Below are 6,780 nucleotides of genomic sequence, written 5' to 3'. Positions count from 1 at the left end.
ATCTTGAGTTTACAAGTAATCTTGAATGCCATGAATCTGACTCAATCTTAATGCCAATTTCTGATACTTTCTATGATGATGGCATCAGAGGCATTCCATCACTAGCAGCCTTCCTGATGCTGTAAAAACAGTCAATGGCAGCAAAGGACACACACAAGAGTGTATATTTTAACAGCCAGTTTGGGATATCTCCCACACATAAGTCCATGTCCTGAAATTAGTGGCAGAGATTTAATAGTGACTGGAACCAAATTAAAGAACCTACTTCAAAAGTGACTCTCTCTCACATGAAAGAAATAATGTTTATGTAAAACTGAGCATAAACAGTATACAAATAATGTTGTTTGTAGATAGGGTGACAGGTTGCTATAGATCTTCCCGTCCTTAGTCACCTCCACACCATTTGGGTCTGTAGCAGCCAAAACTTCAACCCCCTTGACATGTCTCCGTGAAAGGGATCCTGGACTTCACTAAGGAAGAGATATTCATGATCCAAGTCTTCACTGTTCAATTCAATGGATGTTTTTCCATGAGAACTACAGTGGTTCAACAATCATCTGTGGTCAATCAGTATGCACACACTTCAGCTTAAATACTGGGGAAGGATATGCATTCACCACTGTATAATAGATACTTATTCATCACAGAGAAACTTGGCTTACTTGAAAATGTCTGGTTTGACAATCAGTTACTGTAAAATTTTAAGAAAGTGTCTGACATATAACTGATTCCTTTCTAGAACTGTGCAACTGCAAATTAAGAAAGAAACTATTAAATATTCTAAGTTTGTCTCATTCTTCTAGTTTGGCCTCTCCTACTGTTTTGGAGAGGCATAATTAGCTTACATAAGCAACAATAAGGTACCAGAAATGTATTTTAGAAATGTTTTGGTTTCTTCATACTGTTTTGCACTTTAATATCTAAGGGTATTTTTACACATTGCCTGGCACTGCAATGCTTACAGTTGTATAAGTGGCAAAATGCACATCAGCGCTGAGAAAATGGCAGTGACATGCTTTTGAATTAAAACACATGGAGATGCTTCCGTTCAAAAGCGCGCTGCCACCGTTTTCTGTGCACTGACGCGCATTTTGCCACTTATACAACTGCACGCAGCACAGCACAGTGCGTGTCAGCTTGCGTGCAGAGCAGACTTGATTAATCGGCAGATCCCTAGCATGTCACGGGATGAAAAAGTATGCGTATAAATCAACCTCAATTGATTGTTGTGGAAATGGATGGAAATGGACAAAGTGCTAGAAATATTTTATGGGCAACAATCCTATACTGACAGAAAGGAAAGTCTAGATCAGGGGTGCTCAACCTATGGCCCATGGGCCAAATCTGACCCACAGTGCCTTGGAATCCAGCCCCAGGGCTCCCTATGGGTCAGGAAATTTGGCAGTGGAGGAGCAGTGGCAGTTAATACTGCCACCCATCCCCACTGTCAAAATCCCAAGCCCTGCACTGTGGGTCAAAGCCAGGCCACAACTCTGCTTCTGCCCCCCCCAGCATAGCCATAATGGGACCAGGTCATACCCCCTTCTATCTGTGCTGCTGGGTTGGGGCTGGCCATGCCTCCTCACCCTGCACAGCTAGTTCAGGGCTGGTCCATGCCCCCTTCTCCCCCTTCTGTGGATCCAGGCCACTCCCCTTCCTCCCATGGGGTGGGGCCATGTTCCCTTCCCTCTTAGGGATGGATTGGGGCTGGATCACGGCCGACTTTGCACCTGTGGGGCCAGGTTGGTGCCAAGTCAAGCCCCCTTCCTCAGCACACATGGTTTGGGACTGGGCTGCTCCCTGCCCCCTCCATGCAGCAGGGTGGGGCCTTCAGCACCCGCTCCACTTGTCGGATTGGGTCCACCGGCTGGATCTGGCCTGCAGAGTGACCAGGTGCTGCCCATCTGGCCTCCTGGACAAAAGGTTGAGTACTACTGCCCTACTTATGCTTTTCCCTGTAGCCCCCATTTAAGCACGGGTTCCCATGAACACATAATAAAAGGGTTTGTGTACCCGATAGTAGCATACTGTGGGCAAAAATATGATCAGAAACATCACTGCAGACTTGCAATTTAGATGGATTCTGAAGTGTGAGGGATTTCAAATCTTATGCTTTTAACAATGCTTTCTCTTCAGGCTGGATACGTCTTGATGCTCCTTTTCCCCTTCTAGTATCTAGAGGCATTCACATGTCACATCAGTTAGCATTCTGTACTCCTGGGGTTGGTTTTACGAAGTAGAAGAAAAAACTCATAAAGAGTCACTTATCATACTCAAAGATCAGTTAGACCCTTCCCTAGAACTTCAAGAAATGTCCATCTGCCTTTCCCAGGTTCACACAGTCCTTCCAGAACTTCCTGCAGGGCCTCCTCAGGCTGAAATAGCCCAACAGCCCAACAAGTTTACCTACATGTTCAGCCCATAGGTCTTTAATCTTCAGAAAAATGCAAACATCTTCTTACTACACATAAGTAACCTCTTCTGCTGACTTCCCATTGTCCCTGCCTCTTCCTGAATGTTTTTTTTTAATTCATGCAAACAATAGTGACCTTTCATAGGGCAAGAAGCTTACTTAATTCTTGTTGGTTCAGGAGCAGGGCCTCTACATCCTGTTCTAGACACAAGTCCCTTCCCTCCAGGACCACCTCAATCCATTCTGACTGAAGTAAAGGGCTCTGTTCACAGCAGTTGTACACTGATTATTTGTGCTATAGCTGCTGGGTTGTTTTTTTTTTATAAGATATTGCCTTTCTCTCTAGATTGACCTTTTCCATCTTTTAATTGTCCCTCCCTCCTCATTTGTTCTAATTCAGGTGATTAGTAAGTGATAAAAAATAACCACAACCCTAAAGTTAATCTGGGTATTGACTAGCAGCCTATAAAGAATGCAAAAAATAAATGAAGTACATTCTCACTAGTCTACCTGTCTCTGAAAGCTTTTATCTGTACTGCAAGGAGTTCCTGGTTAGCCTTCCTGCTTCATCTGAAGTCAAACCTATTGTAGAAATCCAGCTAGAAAGTTAACAAAAGTAGGAGGGGTTTAGGTTGTAGCCATGTTGGTCTAAGGACATAGGCAGACAAGGTTCCTTGGGTGAATTTGATATCTTATATTAGACCAACCCAAATGGTTGGAGAATAGTTATTAAGCAAGCTTTCGGGTTCAAAAACCGTTCGTCAGGCTAAGGAAGTTTCAGCAGTTGCTGTGTGCTCTTCCTGGATGGAATGAAAAGTAAAGAAGCCAGGGGCTGGGCTGGGCTGGGGAGTCAGTTGCCAGGCAGATTGTAATGTATCAGAAATCCAATGTCTACGTTTAGTCCCTGATCTCTAGTATCCAGCAGGTTGATGAAATGGAGCTCATAGGCTCGTCTCTGGGAAGTGTTATGTAAATTTCCCTTGAGGATCAGAACTGAGAGACTGGAGAGAGAGTGGCCCTCCTGTGAGAAATGTGCCCCCACCGGTAATTGGGTGTTTCTGTCTTTGATGGATTTCCGGTGTGCGTTCATTCTGGCGCGCAGTTGTTGTTTGGTCTCTCCTACATATTTTCCATCAGGCATTTGGTGCATTGGATGAGGTATATTACATTCCTGGAGGTGCAGCTGTAAGATCCTGGGATGCTGATGGCTCTGTTGTGGGGTGTAGTAATAGTGGGGGTGGTGGAGATGTGGGGGCAGGTTTTGCATTTCTTGTCCTGGCACGGTCTGGATCCTTTTGGTGTGTTCTGGGCTTGAGGAAGTTTGCTTCTGGTGATGAGGTTGGCGAGGCTCGGTGCTTGTCTGAAGGCTAGGATGGGTGGCTCTGGGAAGACCTTTTGAAGAATAGGGTCTTTTTCTAATATGGGTTGCAATTTTTTGAGGATTTTCCGTACAGGTTCAAGGGATGGGTGATAGGTCATAACCAGCGGTGTGTGATTTGTGGGTGTTTTTCTTTTGTACTGCAGCAGTTCTTCACGTGGTATCCGGGTGGCTCTTTCAAACGTGCGATCTACCTCTCTGGAGGAGTGTCCTTGCTGGGTGAAAGCCTTTTTAAGATCGGTGAGGTGGCAATCCCGGGTGTTCTCTTCAGTACAGATGCGGTGGTATCTGAGGGCTTGGCTGTATATCACAGCTTTTTTGGTGTGTTTCGGGTGATTGCTGGTTCTGTGCAGATATGTATGTTGGTCTATGGGTTTCTTGTATACTGTGGTCTGTATTTTACCCTTCTGGATACTGATCATTGTGTCTAAAAAGGGGATGTTGGTGTTGGAGTATTCTAAAGAAAGTCGGATGGAGGGATGGTGACTGTTGAATTTCTGGTGGAACTCAATTAGAGATTCCAGGTTCTCACTCCAAATGATGAAGATGTCATCGATATATCGTAAGTACAGCAAGGGTTTGATGGTGCAGTTCTTGAGGAAGTCTTCTTCCAGGTGGCTCATAAAAAGGTTGGCATACTGTGGGGCCATTTTAGTGCCCATAGCTGTTCCCATCATCTGGAGGAAGTGTTGATTATTAAAAGTTAAATTGTTGTGTGTGAGGGTGAAGTGTATAAGCTCAGTGATATCTTTGGGTCTGTATTCTGGGTTGTAATCTTGTTCCTGTAGATATGTAAGGCAGGCATGGATGCTATCCTGGTGTGGGATGTTGGTGTATAGGCTGGTAACGTCCATGGTGGCTAGGAGGGTGTTGCTGGGAAGGTGGTCTATGTTTTTAAGTTTCCGTAGCAAGTCTGTGGTGTCTTGGACAAAACTTGCTCTGTGGGTGACAAGCGGTTTTAGGATGGATTCAACAAAACCTGATATTTCCTCAGTTAGGGTCCCATGGTTGGATATGATAGGTCTGCCAGGGTTCCCTTGTTTGTGGATTTTAGGGAGCATGTAAAAAGTCCCTGGGTTAGGTAGCGGGGGGATCAAGGTCTGTAGTTTTTCTTGTAATCTTGGTGGAAATGATTTGATGGTATTGTTGAGTTTTTTGGTGAAAAGGGGAGTAGGATCTTCTTGTAGTTCTTTGTAGTAGGTGGTGTCAGAGAGCTGTCTGTTGGCTTCCTTTATGTAATCCTCACGGTTTAAGATGACTATGACTCCTCCTTTATCTGCTGGTTTTATTACTATTTGGTGGTTAGATCTTAGAGATTCTATGGCCTTTTTCTCTGGTAGAGAGAGGTTGTTGTGGTGGTGCGTGTTGCTGATTATTTCATTGTTCATTCTTTCCCTGAAGTAGTCAATGTAGCGGTCAAGGTTAGGGTTTCGTCCACTGTGAGGTGTCCAATCTGATGGTTTTTTGGTTTTTTTGGCATTGATCTTTTCTTGAATGTTGTCAGAGGATGAGTTGTTGTTGGGAGTGGGTTCAGTTTGGTCGTGGAAATATTCTTTGAGGCGCAGGCGTCAGAAGAATTCTTCTAGTTCTCCACATTGAAGTATTAGGGTATTTTTCTGGACAGAAATGTAGGCCTTTAGAAAGGACAGATTTTTCAGTTTTGGTAAGCGTGTGTGTGGAGAGATTGATAATATTTGTGGGTTGGTTGCTGCTTGCAGTTTCATCAAGTCTGAGGTTGGAAGGTCGTAAGGTGTTGGTGTTGTTCCTCTGATGGTTGTTTTGTGGCTGGGGAGCTTGTTCTTGGAGTAATTTGTTCCATTTCTTCTTTTTATGTAGGATGAATGCTGTAGAAAGTTTTTCGTAGTCTCTTTGTATCCACTGTATATTGTCAGGGAACATGCATGGATTTCTATCTATTCTGGTGTGCAGTTGTTGTCTGGTCTCTCTTACATATTTCCATCAGGGCATTTGGTCCATTGGATGAGGTATATCACATTTCTGGAGGTGCAGCTGTAAGATCCTGGGATGCTGATGGCTCTGTTGTGGGGTGTAGTAATAGTGGGGGTGGTGGAGATGTGGGGGCAGGTTTTGCATTTCTTGTCATGGCACGGTCTGGATCCTTTTGGTGTGTTCTGGGGTTGAGGAAGTTTGCTTCTGGTGATGAGGTTAGTGAGGTTCGGTGCTTGTTTGAAGGCTAGGATGGGTGGCTCTAGGAAGACCTTTTGAAGAATAGGGTCTCTTTCTAATATAGGTTGCAATTTTTTGAGGATTTTCCGTACAGGTTCAAGGGATGGGTGATACGTCATAACCAGCGGTGTGCGATTTGTGGGTGTTTTTCTTCTGTGCTGCAGCAGTTATTCACGTGGTATCCAGGTGGCTCTTTCAAATGTACGATCTACCTCTCTGGAGGAGTGTCCTTGCTGGGTGAAAGCCTTTTTAAGATTGGTGAGGTGGCAATCCCGGGTGTTCTCTTCAGTACAAATGTAGGATAATTACAAAAGTAGGATAATTATCAGAAGCATAACAGGGCAGCTCTGGTACATAGGGTAACGCTGCCTGCTGTGCTGCCAGTGGGGCTGGTACTGGGGCAGCTACCAGCCCCAGTCTTGCCGTGCAGAGGGAAAGGGGCAGGGCCCAACTATGTTCTGGCTGTGCAGTGGGAGGGTTGTGGCCTGGCTCGACCCACCACATGGGGCTTGGGATTTTGTCAGTGGGATGGCAGTATTTACTGCCACTGCTCCCCCCACCTCCAAATTTCCCAACCTGCAGGGGATCCCTAGGGACTCGATTCCAAGGCAGTGCTGACTGCATTTGGCCTGTGGGCTGGAGGTTGAACACCCCTGGCCTAGGGTCTTAGCTGCAGCTTGGAGACTAATAAAGTGCGCATACCTGAGATCGTATTTAGATGATCTATTACTTGCTCTTTCTATAGTGGAAGATACTTGATAATTTAAGTATAGTTGCATGCTATTTAACTCTTTATTTTTCA

The sequence above is a fragment of the Alligator mississippiensis genome, chromosome 5, assembly GCF_030867095.1.
Source record: "Alligator mississippiensis isolate rAllMis1 chromosome 5, rAllMis1, whole genome shotgun sequence".
In the NCBI taxonomy this organism is placed as follows: Eukaryota; Metazoa; Chordata; order Crocodylia; family Alligatoridae; genus Alligator; species Alligator mississippiensis.
The sequence above is the reverse complement of the archived record's forward strand: the minus strand, read 5'-3'. Positions refer to the sequence as shown.